The 21,253-nt window shown below is 33.5% G+C and overlaps 1 protein-coding gene across 2 annotated transcripts in view; it reads right to left on the bottom strand.

Moving 5' to 3' along the window:
- Positions 1-16,712, bottom strand: part of LOC129807191 (LIM domain transcription factor LMO4) — a 304,468-nt gene extending 287,756 nt beyond the window's left edge. Inside the window, exon 1 of one of the 2 annotated variants that reach the window (XM_055856287.1) lies at positions 16,362-16,712. The gene's annotated coding sequence lies outside the window, so the exon portion shown is untranslated. The remainder of the gene's footprint in view (positions 1-16,361) is intronic. The other variant, XM_055856286.1, reaches the window with a different exon arrangement.
- Between the last annotated feature and the right edge of the window lie 4,541 nt (positions 16,713-21,253).

Genomic DNA, 21,253 nt, shown 5'->3' with positions numbered 1-21,253 from the left:
TTATACCTAAATCAAAATATTTGTTAAAAAATGTCTACAACAATTGCAGATACAATCAGTAAAGTAAGCGTTCCCGATTTTTGCTTCTGGGTATTGTAATCAACAAAAATCGGCGATATACTCACGGTTCAAAGGATTATTCAAAGTTCAAAAAATTGTTATATTTTATTTATTTTCATTGGTATTATTATTATTTGAAATTCTGTAGTTAGAGGAATTGACCTTAAAACAAATCAGAATCATAAAAAGTAATGATACTCATAGTACCGATATTGTTTGAGAAACTCACAAAAAAATCTTAAAAAAAAAATAATATGTAAATTTACAAAAATATTTTTTTAATTTAAAATGGCGTTGTATCAATCAGCAGTAAAAAGTTAAAATTGAGCAGTAACAAAAGAATTGAAACAGCGATAGGGTAGAGTCAGTACTTTTCGCCACCATTAAGCTTTAGGGGCCTCGTGAGGTGTGATATTTTTGTCAGACTAAAATGAATTTTTGTATAAAGATTTCTTTGAAGCAATATCTATCTATATATCTAGGATACGTCTCGAGAATTTTAGAGAATCTCATTGAAAAATATATATTAGGTGAGATTCTTAACAATCTCACCTACTATAATCCTAACAAAATTTCATGTCGTCCGATCGACCTCAAATTTGGCCAAAATGTGTTTCAGCACTTCCTGATCACGAATATATATGTGGCTAATTTACGTTCCCGGCCGGCCGGCCGCTCTTTGGAGCTTAATAGCTCCTAAACTAAAAAAGATATCGACTTGCGGTTTTCGGCAAAGGTTATATATCGGGTGAAAATTGCAACTTGGTGCATAGACTCCCCACCCCCCACCCCTCCTTCCGCCATTTTGAAGACCCCCCTTTTTTTGTTTTCTCAATAGCTCCGCCCCTATGGCATCGAGCAGGCTCAAATTTTAGTATGTTATAGCTGGGCCTTAGAGCTTTCCATCAATACCAAACTTAAGGTCCCCCGACCCCCCTGACCCTAGCTATAAGGGTCCAAAAAAAATTTCTTAAAATGGCCATAACTCCGGTTCTAATTGTCAGAATTTAAAAAGTGAGGGCTTTTTGGAAAGCTCTCGTGAAATGCCACTTCTCCTTCTAACATCGCAAGTTCATAAAACCACCGCTAGGGGCGCTTTTTTTAAAAAGAAAATTTTTAAATCTTAAAAGTTAAATAACTCAAAAATTCCATTGTGCATCGGGCTGAAAATTTAGTATGTTGTAGCCGTTGATTATACCTATCAAACAAAAAAAACCTTAAGTCGATCCATAACCCCTGACCCGAGCTATAAGGGGTCAAAGTTCGAACATTGACCGGCCTCTATCTCCGGTTCTAATTAACATAGCGACCTAAATTTTACCTTTTTGGTTTCGTCTCGATGAGGACTTTCAGATGGAAGTTCAAAAAGTCACCACAGGTGGCGCTGTGATAGCGTCAAAATTCATCGAAATTCAAAGTCACTTTTCTCAAAAACGGCATTGTGCAAGTTAATGAAATTTTAGTATGTTGTAGTCCAGTCTAGGACGTTTCCAAAATGGTGCGTATGCGCGCTGTGGTTTCAATAGAACCGGAGATATAAGGGGTCAAAGTTCACGAAATTCAAAAAATCATATCTCCGGTTCTATGTGACCGATTTTGATGAATGAGGGCTTAAACGAAAGATCTCACCAAATGCTACAACTTTCTAGAACGTTTGAACTTCGTGCGACCAACACCAGGGGCGCCACAGTCGAAAAACCAATTTCAATATCACATAACCTCAATTATCTCGACTGTCGCTGAACCGATTTTGATGATTACTTCAACATAATTGTAGAGCACATTTGTCTCTACATTTCGTCCATACATCATTTTCCGCTCAGACTACGCTATCACTCCGATTTTGCCGTTTAAGTGTGAAAAAATTGATTTTTCCCATAATAACGCTTTGAAATCACTCAGATGCCAATTTGACTGCCTCTACTCCACCAAGACACTTAAAATAGGGGTTTAAATGGAAAGTTCCGCAAAATACAACAATTCTTTGATTTAGTTGAAGTTCAACAAATGACTACTTGGGGCACTCTGGATGAAAAAACGAGTTAAGAAACAAAAAACCTCGCTTATCTTGGCTTCTGAGTAATCGATGAGATCATGTTCTATGGGAAAATTATAGAGAACGTTCTGGTCTACATTTCATCCATATATCACTTTTGTGCCAGTTCATCCAAATCCTTGATATTTTGATTTGAATACAAAATTTGTATAATTTCACGAATTTGATTCAAGATAACTGAATGGCGACTCACAATTTCAGCTCTAAATCGAATTTGCATGCACTCCGAGTTAGCTCACGTTAAGAATCTCACCTACATAAGCCGGTTAGGATTATCTGTCCCTTTTCCCCAATTATGCTGGTTTCAGTACTTTTCGCCACCTATTTTAAAACAAGTTTCAATTAATTAAGAGACGTAATAACGTATTGGGATATTAGAACATAATATGAGTGTTGAAATGCTACTTATTCTTAAATGCCTTAAATTAGTTGTTTTATATTTGGTGGCGAAAAAGTGCTTACATGGCGAAAAGGGCTGACTCTACCCTACTATCGTCCAAATTTTAGCAACGGGAAAATAAAGGGCTTTTCATTCTATCTGCAACAATTTTAAATCTTAAATATATAAATAAGAACCATTTCTGTAAAGATTAAAATTTTTTACTGACTATAATTAGACATTTTACTTCTGTATTTTAACTTTTTACTGCTCATTTGTTTTTTGCCATTTAAAATTGGTTAATCTAATTCGCACGATTCCCTATTTCAGTTTTCTCTGTAATATCGTAGTCCTTTATCATAAGCAGGAAGATGCCTACAGGAAATGCCCTGATGAGGTAAGAAAATTGCTAATTTCCTCTCAATTATGTAGCCGCACCCCTTATAATGCAAAAAGAAGTGATATTTTGAGATGAAGCAAAAATTGCAGTATTGATATATCATTGTTGTATTCACTCCATTTGGGTTATAAATAACAATTACTGACGATAGCTGTCGAAAAGGGCCGTAAAGCACGTATCATGGGTGCGACAATTGGGAAATTGTGAGCCCCGGAAACGAATCATCAACGCCCATCATCGAGATATTCACGCAATGGACCACAGAGTGGCTACAGGATGGAAAATTTCATTGAAACCCCCTTCAATTGCAGATCAATTGATTGCTCAATAACTGCAAGAGTGTCCACGAAACATAGAGGTGGGAAAAAAAGAGGCCAATCCTCCCCTCTTGTAGCCACAATTTTGCTGCAATTAAATTTTCTCCGCAATGGCTGAAAGTCAGGAGAATTCTTAGAAATGAATAATTGCACAGTCGTGACTCAGTGCACAATTGAAGAAATGATTTAAGTCTAAAGCCAACAATTATTCTCTGGTGAAGTTTCATTGGGATAGAAATCAACTGTTTCTGCAAAATTACGATGGAAATTAATCTGGTGAGGTATTTGAGACAGTGATGGGAAGAATTTTATCAAACCATCGCTCAGGGTATACAAGAATGGCAATAACATGAAATTTCAATAGATAAGACCAAAAGACATGAATTAAAATCCCACTCAATTCACATCTAATAAAATCCTCTTCAACTAGTTGTCCATTTCTTCAATTGATCCAACTCTGATGGGATCTGGGATGAAATTGAGGATTTGGTGAGGAGTTCTACATTTCAATAATAAATCTGCCAATCATCGTGAAGAGAGGGGTCAATCAAATGAGATTCATCACCTTGCCTGGCACTCTAATTCAATTAGGCGGCATTTGTCCAGGAAGTCGCGCATGAATGCAGATGATTCATTTGAGGAATTCGCTTATGGTTTGAAGCACACAACATATGTCCGGGAACATCAAGTGGCGTTAGTTCGCATTGACACATTGTCACTTGGCACCAGAAACACTAAATTGCCCACCGATTTGCTGCTTCACTTTCGCGAACACAATTTCCAATTCCAATGAATAATTTATAGAGAGAGTGGCTTGGAGAGCACCTTTTATTGTCCATTGAACTGCTACACTAGAAAATCATTTGGAAATTAAATAGCTGTTATTCATGTCACCCAAGTCACAGCTACTCACAGTACATTGGGAAAATTTCATTGAAGATCCCAATTGCCCATCATGTTATATTTAGGTCATTTAGCAACTCTAGTTTGATAGGGAAGTATTAAAAATTCGTAGATGGCGCCACTAAACACATACCGAAACCGAATACTTTTACAAAAAATTTAATAAAATACGCAACTAAGTTCTAGGTTTAATTAGTACGAAGATACTAAAGCTTATTAAATGGATACGACTGAATTATAAACACGGCTACTGAAGTGTAAGGTCCAAACTTCTGTTACTTATTTATTTATTTATTTTACCAGATTATAGAAAAAAAATTTATTGATTGATGATTTGGTATTTTTGAATACATTGGTAATTTTATATCGGATCTCCCAACATTGGATTTTGGTCGAAATAGGCCTCAAGGCCTAAGACCTTGGTAAGGGGGTAGGTAAAGGGGGAAACAAAAAACAAAAAAACGGCTGAAATATTAAAAAAAAAAAAAAAAGTTATGAAAATGATAATTAATTTTTAAAACTTCTAACCTTATCATTGAAGTATAGGATTTTAGGGGTAGGGGAGACTGGAGCAAAAAATCACAAATCGAAAATTTCAAAATTCAATATCATCAAAGATAAAAAAGATAGCAACTTAAAATTTTTTCCACAGATAGCCTCCATAGACCTTCTTCAATGTCGTAAGTTTCTTAGAATTTGAACAAGGAATTTAGAAAATAAAAATATTGAAAGTTTTAGCTCTACTTTTGAAATAACTTCCTTACAGAAGGTATCATTTTTTACCTATTTTATTTTCAAAATTGATGAACTGGTGAATATTTCCTAAATGATTTGGATTCTTTGAATACGAAGCCGCTATCTATTTTAGAATTTTACAAAGATTTTTATCTCCAGAAATTCCTTTTAATAAAAATGACCACTTGGGGTAAAAAGTAACAAAATGTTTGTGAAAAAAATGAGAAAAACCGAAGCAATTTCTGATGCCTCACGCGAAAAGGAACGTTAGGGGAATGTAAGCATGGTTCGTACACAGTCAACCTTCAATCGATGTGGGTTTTCTCTTTGGTTACAATGAGTTAGTTAGTCCTTTCTTAACAATAAGATATATAATTATTAACCTCGTACGACGAGATGAGAAATGGTAATCCAGATCTTTTCAAAGAGAAAATTCACATCGATCGTTTGAAGGTTCACAGTGTGCGAACCATACCTACATTCCCCTATTACCATGTCTCGCCGCTTGTTGTTTACATTTGTCAAACGATTTGCAGTCTTTTGTGTGTTTTTTTTCTAAAATTAGCTTAAAAAGAGCTTTTCTCGTTCAGATATACGAAACGCTGTTTTACAAAGGTGTAGATGAATAAATTTCCTTTGAGAATATGTTATCTAGGTATTTTTTTTAAATTTACGCAATCCCGTTTTAAAGCAAATCAAATTGTAATAATATCCCATGCCTGGTACTATTTGCCCCAGCATTTTTGTGAGTGGTCACAAGATTACCTTTTTGAAAACAGATCGATAAATGTATTTCCTTACAAAATAAAGAAAAATTACTTTTACCAAGTTGTAGAGCGGTAAATTTCATATAATACTGCGCTAATTAGAAATTTCTGGGGCGCTCGGGTAGCTTGTAAAAAATGAAATATCCTTTTTGTGACTTTTTGCCCCAGTCTCCCGTACTATTTAGAAAACAAAAATAAAGAAAAAATACGTTAAAATTCATGCTCTATTTCACATAAAATATTTGACATATAGAGAAAATGCCCTTGCTTTGTACGATCTCAAGCTTCGTAACAACTAATTTTTTTTCTTATGTTTCTCAATAAATGTGACACATCGCATCCATATTTTAAAAACTAAGAGAAAGTACCCAGTTTTTTAAAATATATAGCGCAGTCATGTTTATCTAGAAACATAGAAAAACTTCAACCATTACGAAGTCTAGGATCGTACAAAGTTTGATAAATTTCTAGGAATATTAAGTTTCTAAATTAAATATAATTTAATAAAGATTAGGCTTTTATTACAAACAATTAATTAAACAAAAAATTAAATAAGCTTTTAACTATACTTCTTGCTTTAATTTAAACGAAAGGACCTTTTTTTGGAAAGATCTGCATTTATATTTATTAAATCTTTGTTTTAATAACTACAAAAAACATAATTTCTCTATTTAACTAGTTCCGATATTTATGCTCTAAAAGGCTTTTAAAATTTTCATTTTCAAGGGAGAAGTCTAAATTGTAAGGTCAAAATGGTCTTTATTTTTTCCATTGTTTAAATCGATAGATAAACTATCTAGGAATAATACCATAAAAATTTCAGAAGTCAATTGGAATTATTTCCGAAGATACAGAGGCGAAAATAAGGAAACGCCGAGAAGATTTGCAAGCGTTTTTTGGCGAACATCCAAAACTTTAAAGCACGTTCTCAAGTTCTTTAAGGTTTTGCATTTAACACTGAACCTATACAAACCATTTTTTGGTCGTTTTTTAGCACGCTCAGTCAAATGACAGACCGTGATAGGTAAAATACTCAACAAAACTTTCTTGGAAGAGAGAAAAAAATAGAATTAAACAATTAAAAAATATATTACACAATTTTAAGAAATTCATAAAGTTTAAATATGTGTTAATTTTAAAAAGTTTTGAAACCGGTCAATTTAACCAGTCTTGGTAGGTTTAGAGTGTTAATATTAATCATTAATATTACATTAAATCTTTTTTTCCATTCTTATTCCTTTGTTTTAGAAGTGTGTATAACTGAAAATGAAAAAAAAACTTAAGTATCTTGTCTAGACTCATACGGTCTCTGAAAAGTTTTCTGTAAATTTATGTCAGAGGCCAATTTTACGGTAGGCTGGCGGTGGACTAATGATTTTCTTGATAACTTTAAAATATTAATTTTTTTGTGAAAATATGATTAATTTTATAGCATTCCAAAAAGTTATTGAACTAGGGTCTTAACCCCAAACACAGACCTTAGCTACCTTAATTTAGTTATCTCCAGAATTATTTTACTGATGCAATGTATTTGCACTGTAAATTGCATTCAATATTCCAGAGTGGTCTTACACCAAATTGTCGTATGCGAATCCTCCCCCTTTTGTCAGCCAAATTAAACATGCACATGGGTCCTGGAAGAGGGGTAAGTACTTATGATGGTGGCATTCACTGTGATTCATTCAAATTCAACGACTGAACAATAAAATTCAACACTAAACGACTGAGAGTGAAAGAAATGGGTGTGAGTTGACACTGCACGCGGAATACGAAAGCAAATAAGCAACAAATCAATTGTTGGCGAACATAGACATATTTTTCAGGGGTATTTTCCACTGGTTCCTCCAACGACCATCACTGCCTGTTTTCCAATAATAAATTACCCCACTACACAGTCGAATGTTTAATAAAGTCCCCACAAATCATAATATTCGCCAAAATTTTACCCACCACCGAACCCATCGCAAGGGACACAGTGTGTGCTCCACGGAAACGCACCTGAGACATTCATGCGATATCACAGGGGGTTTGCTATAAGGGAGGTGAATTTGCGTGCTGGAGAATCCCAGTCCTGTTCTATACCTGCATTTTGGGGAACGGTGGCAATATTCGGCGTACTGTGGCATGTATAGGGTACTCATAGAGCCCCAGGCCTTGCAAGGGATAGTTTGGTGCTGATCACAAAACCACCAACTTGCTCATCCAACATAGACTTCATACATATCTAAGAGGCTGCTCACTCATACAGTGAGTTTCGATAGGGATTTTCTCGGGCTACAATAGAGTAGATTTAGTAAAGTTTTTAAACTTCAAAATATCCCATGGAATAATTTAAGTGAAAAAGTGATTTTATTCTTACGCTGGTATTTAGAAATAAACTGTTGTAAGTAACAAGTAGTCTTAACGTAATAGCAACGTAACGTCCTGGACTTACATACTGGACACATTTACGACTTAAGCCGAGAGACGGCTCTACGTAATTATAATCAAAATAATGATTTAACTAATATCCCATCAGTTTCCCACTAATTAATCCGTTTCTAGGCTTAAGCCGAGGAACAGCTTAGTCAGAAACTAATGGGAATTTAGTTAAATCATTATTTTGATTATAATTACGTTAAGCCGTCTTCCGGATTAAGTCATAATTGTGTCTAGCACCTTACGGCTTAAGCTGAGAGACGGCTTAATGGGTAACTAATGGGAAATATAGTCAAATCATTATTTTGATTATAATTCCTCTAAGCCGTCTGTCGGCTTAAGCTGTAGGTGTGTCCAGGAGCGGAATTCTGTAACAATAAGACAATGTCATATGACAAGTGTTCCTGGTAAATTTGAGAGTAGGACAACAATACAGTCCAGTGAGCATCGAATAGCTGCAGCTACATGTAGCAAGTAGCGCTATGAAGCTTTTAGTAACTGTTATGTTGTGATACAAATTTTTGATTAGTTCTTCTGAATTCATCCCATTAAAAAAATAGAATTTGTCGTATGACATTCTCATACTGTTACAGAATTCCCCTGCAGCATATAAGACTTTGCAAAAAAAAAACTTTAATAGATATACCAAGTACCAGTGCCATCGTTTTATTTTGCAGTAAATTGTAAAAATTAGAAGATCTCATCGAAATCATTTGATTTCACGGAAATATAGGCCTAGAGCTATTTCTACAACAAAAATAACTTAACGATCGGCAAGTAAATTTTTTGCGGACAGTAAAAATTACTGCAAAAAGCAAAATTTGCTGTGAACTATAAAACTTCCTATAAAAACTAAAAAAAAACAAAATAAAACAGTAAATTCTTATAAATGCTGAATGATTTTACGCATTTTACGCAAATAGTAAAAGTTTCTGGAAGAGTTAATTTTTTGAGAACAGTAAAATTTACTGTGAATTCCAAATTGCGAACAATAAAATTTTCTGCGATCAGTATAATTTTCTGCGAACAGTATAATTTTTTGCAAACAGTAAAATTTTCTGCGTAATATTTAGTAATATTTACTGGGAACAGTATAATTTTCTAGGAAAAGTGCAGTTTTCTTAAAAAAAGTAAAATTATCTGCTAACAGTCAAATTTACTGGGAACAGTAAGATTCACTGAGAACAGTAAAATTTTCTGCGAACAGTAAAATGTACTGGGAACATTATAGTTTTCTGCAAACACTAAAATTTTCTGCGAACAGTAAAATTCACTGGGAACAGTAAAATTTTCTGGGAACAGTAAAATTTTCTGCGATCAGTATAATTTTCTGCAAACAGTATAATTTTCTGCGAACAGTAAAATTTTCTACGAACAGTAAAATTTACTGGAAACAGTATAATTTTCTGGGAACCGTAGAGTTTTCTTCAAATTGTAAAATTTTCTTCTAACAGTCAAATTTACTGGAAACTGTAAAATTCACTAGGAACAGTTAAATTTTCTGCGAACAGTAAAATTGTCTGCGAACAGTAAAATTTTCTGGAAACAGTAAAATTTTCTGCGAACAGTAAAATTTTCTGCGATCAGTATAATTTTCTGAAAGAGTAAATTTTTTGAGAACAGTAAAATTTTTGAGAACAGTAAAATTTACTGGGAATTACAAAATTGCCTGCGAACAGTGAGATTGCAGGCGAACAATAAAATTTTCTACGATCAGTATAATTTTCTGCGAACAGTATAATGTTTTGCAAACAGTAAAATTTTCTGCGAACAGTAAAATTCACTGGGAATAGTAAAATCTTCTGGGAACAGTAAAATTTTCTGCGAACAGTATAGTTTTCTGCAAACAGTAAAATTTTCTAAAAACACTGAAATTCTCTGAGAACCGTACCATGTACTGAGAACAGTATAATTTTCTGCAAACTGTATAATTTTCTGCGAACAGTAAAATTCACTGGAAACAGCAAGAGTTCCTAAAATTAGTAAAATTTTCTGCGAACAATATAATATTCTGTAAACAGTAAAATTTTCTGAGAACATTAAATTTAGTGGGAGTTTATATTTGACCCTTACTAAGGGGTAACTTTGGAACTGCTTTATAGTAGACAGTATTCTTCAGTCGTTCTACAAAATTAATTTTATGTAATTTTAATAATTTTTTGTAAGTTTTCATCAAACAACACTGAATTTCTTTTTAAAATAGATCTGAAATTATCAACTTCAAGAAACTCAGTGTATTAGTGAGTAGCCCCTGACACATTCGAATCAGCGTATGTGATTTTTCCGAAGGGGATGTCTACCCCTGAGCAAATACAGCTAGATAGAACGCTGCCTCTAATGAATTGTGACGTGCTTTAAATATATGAATGAGATGTGATTTTAGTTGCATTCGCGCTGCACTTACGAGCTTTTAATTGAATTTCAAAGATTTATATTTTTTGAATTCATGTCGCTCAAATAATATCAAAAAAAAAGTTTCCATCCACTTCGCACAATGGAAATGGGAGATTGTGGGTGGAGGTATCTTTTTTCACTCTTTTGACGTTCATTTTTTCGATCGAAGCAGCATCCGAAGCACATTTGGGGCAAGTGCGGAGATAAAAACCGACAGGGGTTGGAGGTTTTTCGGGGGGATAAAAATGCGAGAATTTTTCATTGAAGTTCCATCGAGTGTTTGGAATGGTCATTTAAGCTACTGCCTCGGTGATTTGTTATTTGAATAACTAGAGCACAGGGCGATTGGAATAATATTTCACACGATTTCGTGTCTAATCCTTTGAGCAATTGAATCTGCTCACCAATATTTTGTGATCTATAGCAACAACGTCTCGTTTTTTATTTTGTTGCAAAATGTGTCGTCTTTTTTTAATACTCCTGGATGGGGGGATTTCCTCCCCAATTTGAGTATCAATTTCGAAAAATAATACGCTTGGCATGTATATATACTACACATTATGTGGATATCCTGGGGAGGTTCATAAATAATGGGTAAGTCGGCGGCAGACACTCTGAATGCTTATATGATGATTAAATGCTTATAAAGATGGTTTAAAAAAAATAACGATTTTTGAATAAATTATCGCACTGTGTTGCAGGTCTGATCAGCAAAATTCAACTCATAAATTGGGAAATTATAATTAAATCTGAGTGCAAGTGACCATCAGGAAATCTTCCTGCCTGTGCGTGATTTTTTCTCCAAATTCAAAACGTAATGGACAGGACATCCATCCTTGAAATGTCGTGAAGATTGTAAAAGCAAAAGGCAAGAAAGGTCTTTTAAACCGTCCACTACATGCTATATTCCACTATATTCTATGTCGAAAGTCCAGAAAATTATCCAGAAATCTTTGTAACATTGAAATGACAATACTACTCATAATTTTATTCTTACTTTCTAAAATGTTGCACCTAAAAAAAATGTTTAATTGAATAATACATCTCTAAAACCACAATTATCTTCATCTTTCTCTATAATTCCATAATTTTCCTCACAATTTAACTCTTTCTCATTCCATTGACGTCATTTTCTCGTCCGAAAACTCACTGTTTTTGCGTGATTAAATACTGTAATTTAATTGTGTGCCGAGATACACAAGTTGAAATTAAATATGACAATGAGATGGGAAAAAGGTTTCACTGTTTATCGTGCAATATTGAAATTAACATTTTAATAATTTAATTTATTAATTAAGAAAATTAATTTCCTCCTCAATTTTTCAACATCTTCTCCCGCGAGTTTCAGCCATAAACAGAAAAGGTGGAAAGGTAAATGGGGAGGATGATGAGAAAATTCACTTGGCAGAGAGAACAATATAAATTGAACCCTTTTCCTCGCCAAAAAGAAATTTAGCGATGGCAGGAGAGAGAATACAGGAGGTGGATCCTCGAGTTTCTCTCATCTTCCTTCTGAGCATTAAACTTTGAGTGCCTCTACCTTTACAAACTCCACGCAGAAAAGGGATGATGACACGGGTGAGCTAATTAATCTGGCATCATTCTCTGTTGAGGGGTTCAATTGGAAAGAAGATGGGGCTGATGAAGCTCAGTAAAAGTAGTGAGATGAGCCATTGAGATATAATAGATAATCCTATGATAAGAGAAATATTCAGTTTACATGGAAAATATTCTTGATTTATCAATTACAGACTTTTTCAAATATTTATATTCCAAAAGGAATAGCTTAAACGTTATAAAAAAAAATAAAAATATACGTAGGGTAAAGTGCCCATGCTTTACACGGTCCCAAGCTTTTCAATAACTAAATTTTTCCTGTGTTTTTCAATAAATGTGACTCATATCATCTATATTTTAAAAACTAGGGGATAAATTTAGTCATTATAAAGCTTGGGACCGTGCAAAGCATGGGCACTTTCCCCTATGTGTAGGATATGTTATGATCTTAGAGACCAATACTTAATCAGGATTATTCTGTGATATTATTTGAAACTTTCAAAGCATATAACCGACCAACAGAGCAATGGTAATTATTTTTCAGACATTGCAGATCAAGAGCTAATGCACTTATTTACTCAAGACAAAAAAAAAACATCTTGAAAATAATTGAAATTGCCTTAAAAGAAATTTAATTACTTTTATGAACCTCCTAAAAGTTAAAAAGTTAATTAATAAAATAAAAAAAATTTATTGAACTATTTGCCAAATTAGGCTTGAGTCTCTGTAGAAAGATTTTTAATAATAATAATAATAATAATAGGGGAATTGCTCATAATTTCGGACAGCTTCTAATTTTGGACACTTTGAGGGTAAAATTGGACACTTAAAGGAAATTGATTAAAATAATGTATTTTTCTTCCAATATTCGATGAATAATGAATTCTATTTAATTTATTTGTTCTTTTTGGAAGATTTTAGCAATAAATTTGATTTGATTTGATTTGAGTTAGAATTACTTTGTTGAAAATTCAGTGTGAGCAATTGCTTACGAGAAATATGACAGAACTTTGTGTTTACTTCAGTCTTATTTAGCTGTCGTGAAGTTCTAACAATGTTTCTTCGCTTTTTTTGGTTGATACTATTAAATAGCCACCCGGCAAATTCTGCAGAATTCTGCAGAAATTCGTCAGATTTGAATTACTAACTCCCGAAAAATCAGCAGAATTTCTGCAGAATTTTGTTCTAAGGTGGATCCGATCGTTGTATGAAAATTCTGCAGAATTTTCTGCAGAATTTCTATAGAAAATTTTAAAATTATCGGCAGAATTTCTTTAGAGTATTTAGATGATTTCTACATTTCTTCTACCCTTTCTAATGTTTCTAAACATTATTTTAATTACATAAAAATATGTATTTCAATTTATTTAAAATTCAATTTTTATTCAACAATTTTACGTGAATACTCTCTTTTTTTACAATATTATTATAATGTTATAATACAATATTATTAAATCAGCCATAATAGAAAATACGAAGGGGAAGGAAATGGTTAGAAAACACGAAAGAAATTCGCGATGCTCACGAAGTCGCACGACTATCCCGAAGCCATACGAAGGATCCGATTGAATGACAAGAAATGTTAAAATTTCAAAAGTGCAGAATTGCAGATCGAAGTTTTACTGGGTATTCATTGAATATTGTGTTGATTCATGTTAATAGTGATTTGTTCATTTGACCTGAAGTGCGATTTGTCTTGTGAATTACGTTTTTCGTGTGAAAAATGTGCAATTTTCCCAAAGGTTCACCAGTGAGGTGATACTTCTTATTTTGGACAGGTCTTTTTTATCGAAATTTCATGAATATTTAGCTTTTGTAATGATTAGGTTGTATAAATGCCTGGAGAAACAAAGGAGCAACACCTCTACAAACGAGGTGTACTGATAAAAGCCTTAAAGGGTCCCGGAAAGGCCAGGGAAATGTGGGAATCCGCGAATACTTGGAGTACCGAAGTCAACTCACTTTAATGAATGATATGGAAAGTTTCCGGTCTTTTTGGGATATTCTACCGTTCCCTTACATAAACATGAAGAGAACTTGGTAAGTTAGGTTCTTGAAATTGATAACAATGGGCATCCTATTGAAACGGATTAGGTGTCCAAAATTATAAGCAAACTGTCCAAAATTACAGTCAAATTCCTCTCTACATATCAATTCATTTTTAAACGTATTAAGACTAATTTTAGTAAAAGCAAAGACGATAAACAGTTTTCCAAATTTCTAAACAACCCTTTTGAAAAGAGAGTAACAAAAATATCAATTAGTATTGAAAATATCTCATTCAAATAGGTAATTTTATTTTTTAATGTTTCTAGAACCGTTCTTTATTAAGAAATTGTTTATATTGACAATAAAATGATCAAATCTGTCTTTTTCTTCAAATTAAAACCTTTCAACAGTAGGAAAATTTTATTTTAAAACGAGAATTTGTGGATGATAGAGGCAATAAGCTTTTATGTAATCAAAACGGCTTAATCAAGGTCTCTAGGGAAATTAACGTAAAATGGAAGCTATTACGAAGAGGATGAGTCATTAGGGAAATATTATTTATCAATTCTTCAAGAAAAAGGACTCCTAAGAACGAAAATACTGTACTTTCAAAGGTAATACCATGTTATCGGATATGGAATTAATACAAATTTATTGCAAAGCAGTGACTTTTACTTATAAAACTTCTCAAATACCGGTAGGATATTGAAGTACCAATTACTATACGTCGAATTCGACAAATCCTGATGGATACAAACTGCCTACAGTGAATAAAACCGCTAAAGAAACCACTACTTAAGAAACACCATTTTGCCGCTCTATAAAAATAAAGATATAAAGATAAAAAATCTAAGATATTTTTTGTGGGACCTCAATTAATTCCTGAGCTAAGATATTTTTGATTAAAAAAAGTTGAAATTGGCTTGCAGCATATGCTGCGGTCCGGAAAGAGTTAATACGTTCTTAACCCTTTAAGGACGACAGGGTCAAAAATTGGGGCTCAGAAAAACCACTTTTCCTGATTTCTTACAGCAACACACAATTTTAAAAGAACCTAGAAAAAAACTATTTTTGGGACACCGGTCATCCAATCGTCCTTAAAGTGTTAAGACCATGTGATTCAGGTGATAATAAATTGAAAAATTAACAAATTTCATAAATAAGAAATTTTTGTAAATCAAATAAAGCACTTCCAGAGGATTTTATGTACTTTTTTTTAAAAACACATTTTAACATTTTCATTGGTTGATAGTAACTGTTATTATCAATAAGTTTTAAATAATTACAAACATTAATTCGAAATGATTTTAATACGCTACCATTTGAAATTTTACATAATAAGATATTCAGTATACAGATACGGGTACTCAGCCTTTTAAAACCACTTTAAATCCACTTTTTAAATCATAAAACCACCACATTATATCATAAAAAAATAAATATTGGTTTGTTTTTGAGTATTTCATTAACTACTTCACGTTTTACAATTCACAAAACATTTGTGATCACCAAGGAAAACGGTAATTAATTATTGCATTTTTCACATTTCACATTTAAATTATTTTATAAATTCATCACTGAGCACCCTTAAGAACTCTAAAACCAAACTCGTAAAACTTGTAAGATGTATTGAATCTACACTGTATTAGCGCGAAGCAAAGCATTTATGTTTTAATATCAGTAAACAGTTTCTGCTCATTGTAATATTTTTTGTATAATATCTTTTACACAATTTTCTAAAAATATAATATAAATGTCAAATAAATTTATAAATAAAATAAATAATTTCCCATACCGCAGTATTTTTTATTTATTAAGGTAAATTGTTAAACAGCTCATAAAGTTGGAATACTTAAAAATTTGTTTTAAATCATATATTATTTTTTTAATATACTTAAGATACTTTCGGTAGATTACTGACGGCAATTCGTATAAGAAGGTCAAGGAGATGAACTTCCTTGAAGGAGATGAAATTCTTTCGCAAAGAATTTTGTGTTTTCCTATCCTGAAAGGATTGCACCCCCTGACGCATCCGGAGGGAGTTCATCTCCTTGACCTTCTTATCCATAAGATAATTAAAAAAAGATTAATTTTTTTTTAAAAAAAATTTGGCGGTAAAAATCGAATTGCTGAGCACTATAGTTGTAAATTTCCCCCCAATAATAAATTGCAAAGTGCATATCTTATTTAAGGAAAGGAAATGGTAATGTTTTTTTTTTCTTAACCAAGGTGGTTTTCTAAAGATACCAAATCCATCATTGAAAATTAGATATATCAAAAGCACATCTTCCAATCACATTTCTCTTTTGGAAGTGAAACACAACCACCACTCAATCACTGCAAATGGATTTTGGGGTATGATGCTGAATAGGGGGTGTTCTGTTACCTTGTCTTCAGAACATCACTGCTAGTGAAGATGCCTGTAGACAGCAACTATCACCCACAAATCACAAAATGTTCCTCACAAATGTCTCAGGATAAAAGTTCACGTGGTGGGAAAATTCAATTGTCTCTCCAGAGTCTCTGGCGGAGCGAACTTTTGAGATGTTGAATGCTGAATGGTAAAATATCAGGCAAATTTCAAATTGGCATGAAAATCACTGACAGATTTTATTCTGGGAGGAAGTATTTGGAAGCACCTCAAGCTCTCGTGAACGCGCCTCGACTTACCAGCGAAAACTGAAATTTTTGACGGCAATCAGCCCCATTTTATACACCCGACAGACCTAGGTACTCTGGCCAGAGTACTTATGCATGTGCCACATGCAGAAGTGGGAGATTTCTGATGATGATGACACTATCAGGGAGTCTGCGCGAGGTATCGATGGCATAGAGCTTTTCACACTGAAAGCTCAGGCAGAAGTTGAAGCAGGACAACCTCTAATCTTTTCCCGCGTTTTTTCTGTCCGTATGCAACAGGTCAGCACATGGAGTCGGCTTTTTATATCGTACCCCTTTTGAGCGCCTGACTGACAAATTGACCCTTCCCCAAACCAACATAATTGCACTTTTCACCTTGTTTGGCCAAATTCACAGGGCCAAGAGGGAAGCGCATGTTGTCACGCAATGACCAAAAAACTATAAAGTTGCAACCAATCGTCACCACTGCAGCATTGTTTCACGCATAGGTACTCCATTGTGGCCCTCATTAATTACCTCGGATCAGTTGCAAAAGATTGCACCACGAAAGGCAAGTAGCCAAACGGAAAGGTACTCCGGAGACATGTATACAGTATACGATAAGTTATGCTAATGTGTGTCTTTAGGTGTGCCAAAGACAAGATCTGAGCAAGGTGTCTCCAGCGCCATGTGCTTCCAATTGGGTGGAGCAATGTCTGTACGCATGTCACGGCCCATGATCAACAAGTGGGCGGGCATGAGCTTTCAGCAAGGTGGAAGTGACCAGGAGGACGTGGAAAAAAGAACGACGTGTCACGGGAAAAGCGGGAGGCAAAAAAAAAGACCTATGGAAAAAGAATTAGAGAATCTTGGGCGAGATTCCAGCGTGCAGTGTTGCATGTGATCTTGTGGGAGGGACTCCACACAAGGCATCTATCGCAAAGAATTTCCATGCTGTCGTTATCCAGAATTAACCAAATTCTAAGGGTAAGCGTTGGTCAGAATTGACTCTTAATTGAGGTTATCTTGAATTTATTGGTAATTAATGTTCTTCCAAATAAATGTTATTTAATGTCATTCCTTTGAAATGTTTCTTTTTTTGGCACATTATGTTCGATCATCCTTAGAATATGATACAATTCGCCTATTTTGCAGACAAATTTCTAGAAAGAAAATATATAACAATTCATAAATCTCTCACTCAGTGCAAGTATGTTTTCTAAACCTAAAATTCCAAATATTTTCTTTTCGAATAAATGGATAACTCAAGGAGTACATGTAGGTGTATAGCAACATCTAGGAATTTTTTATTAAAGGTTTCTACCTTTAATTGCGAAGAATAAATTTTTTCAGGGCAAAACTTAAGAGAAAAATTGGAATTTATATCATTAAACCTCTACTTTTCATTAATTTGAATTTAGAATTTCTAATACGATAATGTGAAATAACAGGGATATAACTATTCCTATATTTTTCACTACTATTTTTCCAATTTAACACCGTTTTGGAGATTAAACGATGAGAGATATCAACCTCAGGTATTTGATCAGTCAGGGCTACTCCCATTTATATCCTGCATAACCATTTTTTGCTTTTTCTCAAACTTAGCCCAAGCCTTTTCATTGATTTTTGGATATGTTTCAGAAGGAGCCTAGGGGAACATTAGTCCATAAAAACCTATAAACGAAAAATTCGCCATTATGAATTATTGAAGATCAAAGTTCTTCCACCACTTTGAAAGACTCAATTTGAATCAATTTGATTAAATTTGAATTTATTGGAAAGGTATTGAAATTTCCAATCCGGTTGCATCTGTCTAATTCGATAAAATGAATGAAAATGATTTTATGGAAAGAAATTGGAATGAAAATTATTTTTCTACTTGACCTTACATTTGCTCCCGAGCTAGGGGTCAAACGGTAGGAAATAGTAATTTCGGGTATTCGGTGACCTCCCCATAAGTGGACATTATCTCAGACGGTTTTTTCGCTTCTTTATCCAACTAGGAGAAAGTTCCCATGCTTTACACGGTCCCAAGCTTTACAATGACTAAATTTTTCCTATGTTTCTCAATAAATGTGATTCATCTCTTCTATATCTTGAAAACTTGGGGAAAGTGTCTTATATTTGAAATATATTGCGGAGTCGTATTTATTCAGAAACATTGGGAAAATTTAGTCATTGTAAAGCTTGGGACCGTGCAAAGCATGGGCACTTTCCCCTACTTATCTTCTTTCCTTCCAAAACTATGTCTTTTTACTTTTCTTAAAATTAGCCCAAGGTTTTTCAATTATTTTCGGATATAATTTGACATATTCGTTCATACATTTTCGTTTAAATAATTCACAAAAAAATCAACCGTTGGAATCTGGGATGGAATGATAACTTTTCGACACTATCGAATCGATAGCATCGATAAATCTATATCTGTTAGATTAAGTGGATGTCAACCTTTTACGCACTATTGAGCTATTAATTGTGGCATTCGTAAAAGAGATTGTTGATAAACATCTATATTAGCTACAGGAAGTGCAGCCATCGTTTAAATTTTTCAGAGTTGATAATCGAAGACTTTTTTCGAAAAAAAACTTATTGTGCAATACGTTAATCATGATTGCTCAGAGTAGATTTATAAGAAGTATAAAAAAAAACAAAAATACTTCCTGTTATCGGATGAGTCAAACTCGTAATTGAACGATATTATTTTTGTTTTCTCTTCATTACAACTTGTTTTACAAGAGTACACGTGCTAGATCACAAATAGCAAATTTTCATATAAAATTGTCGCAAAAAATATTTCAAAATCCTTTGTTCAATTACTAATTGAACTTTTCTACTAAAGGTCTCTACCCCCTGGGATCAATTTATTGTAAAAATGTTTTTTTTTAATGAAAATTTCCCCTATCATTGTAGGTAGAAACGTAATTATTTAAAGACAATTTTTGACGAAAACTGCTTTCAACACGTAGACGCCATAACCGATTTTTTTTTTGTTTTTGGACTTTAAGATAAATTCACACAAGTATAATCATGATTTCTCAAATATCAAATATCTTAATTACATAAGCATAAACAGATTCGTTAACAGTAGTTCTGTGGCATTTATTACTCTTGCGAATTCATACCATATTCTTTTCTTTCTCACTATAAATCAAGATTTAAATTTAGAATCAAAATTCGAAAAAATGTCAAAGCCCAAGGCATTACTTAAAAAAAATCGTTTTTAAATTTAGACATTCACAAAATGGAAATCCTATTGCAGAATTTACGTTTTACAGAGAACGAAAAAAGCAAAAGCTTTCAAGAAAATTAAGTCTTTTTGGTTTTGAGATGAAGACAATCCTCTGGCTAACACCAGAAGAACGTCAGATACAATTTTTTAAGGAAACGAAAAACAAAACATTAAATTAGTTTCTCATTAAGTTAGCAATCAAAATTATTCATCGGCAAATCAAATTTCTTCACATTTAACTCTTTCGCGTCTTTAGGGTAATGTCATGACTCGGGGAAAAAAGTTTTTTTTGGGTATTTACATTAATTGAAATCTATCTGTTCGTGCACGACATCATAATAGAAGGATGTAAGATTCTTGGCTCATTTTCTCAAGACTCCAGTTAGATTTCAATTAATGTAAATAGCCAAAAAGAAACTTTTTCCCCGGGTCATATATGACCCTAAAGACGCGAAAGAGTTAAAAGGTTTATTTGCAACACAAACTTTCATTCCTATAAGGGCGTCTACAAATTGGGAGCAATTTTCGTCAAAAATTGCGTTTTTGACAAAAATGTGACGTTTCCCCCTACAACGCTGATGCAGGGAATTTCCTTCAAAAAAGCCATTTTTGACAAAAATTGCTCCCAATGTGTAGAGGCCATAAGACAAATTTGATGTTTTATCAAATCTGTTTTATCACTGTAATTTTTCGATCACTACTAATTTGATGAAACGAACTGATTAAAGGCCTTTACATATACAAAACATTTTTTTGCAAACACAGAATTATGAAATACTACAGTTTTCAAGAAGAAATTGTACTCATAGGAAAATATTTTGTTGATTGAGATCAGTTGGATATTCCTATAAATTCACTCAGCACAAATGCTTAAAAGTCTTACAAACCCTTAAGATGCTGTACAGACCGGAAGGTTAGATTTAAGATGATTTAGCGTAATTAAAAAAAAGAGATGGAAAAGTAGGGGAGGCTAAGGCAAAATTTGTCAAAACGAAAATTTCAATATTCGCTATTTTCTAAAATAAAAGAGACTGAGGCTTGAAATTTTTATTATAGATAGCCTTCATGGACCTTCTTAAACTTACAATGTTTCAAGGGATTCGAGGAAGTATTATGTAAAATAAAAAATAATGAAATTTTGAGCCCTATTAGGTGAGATTCTTAACAATCTCACCTACTATAATCCTAACAAAATTTCATGTCCTCCGATCGCGCTCAAACTTGGCCAAAATGTGTTTCGCCACTTCCTGATCACGAATATATGGGGGGCTAAGTTACGTTCCCGGCCGGCCGGCCGGCCGTCCGGCCGCTCTTTGGAGCTTAATAGCTCCTAAACTAAAAAAGATATCGACTTGCGGTTTTCGGCAAAGGTTAAATATCGTATGAAAATTGCAACATGGTGCATTGACCTCCCACCCCCCACCCCT

This window comes from Phlebotomus papatasi, chromosome 3 (genome assembly GCF_024763615.1).
Source record: "Phlebotomus papatasi isolate M1 chromosome 3, Ppap_2.1, whole genome shotgun sequence".
Taxonomy (NCBI): Eukaryota; Metazoa; Arthropoda; class Insecta; order Diptera; family Psychodidae; genus Phlebotomus; species Phlebotomus papatasi.
This window is presented reverse-complemented; position numbering and strand designations above follow the sequence as displayed.